Source organism: Nuphar pumila, chromosome 11, assembly GCF_984573655.1.
Source record: "Nuphar pumila chromosome 11, dmNupPumi1.hap1.1, whole genome shotgun sequence".
In the NCBI taxonomy this organism is placed as follows: domain Eukaryota; kingdom Viridiplantae; phylum Streptophyta; class Magnoliopsida; order Nymphaeales; family Nymphaeaceae; genus Nuphar; species Nuphar pumila.
In genome coordinates, this window is record NC_143259.1 from 66,330,273 (window position 1) to 66,331,827 (window position 1,555).

Consider the following 1,555-nt stretch of genomic DNA (forward strand, 5'->3'; position numbering starts at 1 on the left):
AGTTATTTTATTTTCTAGTTAGTAGGATTAGTAAGTGAATATAGGATTAACATAGTTAGCAAATATAGGATTCACGTACTATTTTCTAGGATTCACTTTATATTCATTCTGCAAGGAGCGATTAGACAGGTGGGTTTTAGAAAAACTTAGTTTATGATTTCCTGTATTTTTCTTTTTGAGTAAAGTAGAATAGTTTACTTTGTTATTTCAGTTATTTAGTAGATAGTTCTGACAGATAATTTAGCATATTTGCTTATTAGTGCCTTGATTTGTTTTATTTACATTTTAGTACCTGTCTTAGTTTTAGTTTTAGATTTAGGTCGTGTGCTTACATCCGGTCTTAGTACCAGTGTATGCAGGAGAGACGAGCTCTAGAAACCCCATTACATTCATTTGTTGACAACCCAGAGAGGATTTTACATTCTCCTCGAAGTTCGACAACAATGGCTGATATGGATCCTCCACCTCCACCCCCAGTTCATCCACGTCCTCTGCGGGAGTACTCCATTCCCACAGACTATGTCCAGGCATCCTGCATTCGGAGACCCGATGTAGGAGCGCCTCACTACGAGATTAAGGCCAGCATTATTCAGATGCTCCCATCTTTCTATGGCCTTAGTCACGAGGATCCCTACCGGCATTTAGATGAATTCCTCGAGATCTGTTGTTCTACTGTAAAGATACAGAATTTCGACGATGATGCCTTGAGGTTGACCCTATTCCCATTTTCATTGAAGGACAAGGCCAAGTATTGGCTAAAGTCTTTAGATTCTGTAGAGATAGGGTCCTGGGATCAGTTGCAGTAGAAGTTTCTTCAGAAGTATTTCCCCATTGGTCGTACGAACCAATACCGTAGAGACATCACTAGCTTTTCAGAGCTAGATGGTGAGCACTTTCATGAGACCTGGGAGAGAATGAAGGATCTCCTTAGGAAATGTCCCCATCATCAGGTGCCGAGATGGCAACTGGTGCAGAGTTTCTACGATGGATTGTCTGACAGGAATCGTCAGATGATTGACTCTTCATGCGAAGGGACCTTCATGTTGAAGAGCGATGATGAAGCATGGAGGTTATTTAATATATTGGCCGAGAATTCCCTCCACCATGCTTCGAGCTATCATTCAGAGAGAGCCACACCCAGCACTCAGAAGAAAGCTGGTGTTCTTGAGATTGGTCCATCTACTGCACTACAGTGCAAGGTAGACATGATTGCTCAGAAGTTAGACCAGCTTCTCTCAAGACCATCCACTACTCAACAGGTGTGTACTCTTTGTGCCAGTTCGGCACATGATATCACTGAGTACCTTCAGCAGCTCAGTACCCTGAATTTGTTCAAGAACAAGTTCAGGCAGCTCAGGGTTATGTCAGACCGCAGAACAACCCATTCTCATCTACATATAATCCGGGTTGGCGTAACCATCCCAATTTTTCATGGAAGAATCCACAGTCTTCCATGCAGATGCCTACATCCTCTCAGCCAGCTCGGCCGTCATCATTTACCCCATCATTTCCGAGGCCGAGTTATTCTCAGTCTTCTTCTTCATTTCTTCCCCCG

The 1,555-nt window shown here is 42.9% G+C and overlaps 1 non-coding gene across 1 annotated transcript; it reads right to left on the reverse strand.

The window, feature by feature from the left end:
• Positions 1-849: 849 nt before the first annotated feature.
• LOC149822409 (small nucleolar RNA R71) lies at positions 850-952 on the reverse strand. Its single transcript, XR_016426325.1, has one exon. It is a non-coding gene; the product is annotated as a small nucleolar RNA R71 (small nucleolar RNA).
• Between the last annotated feature and the right edge of the window lie 603 nt (positions 953-1,555).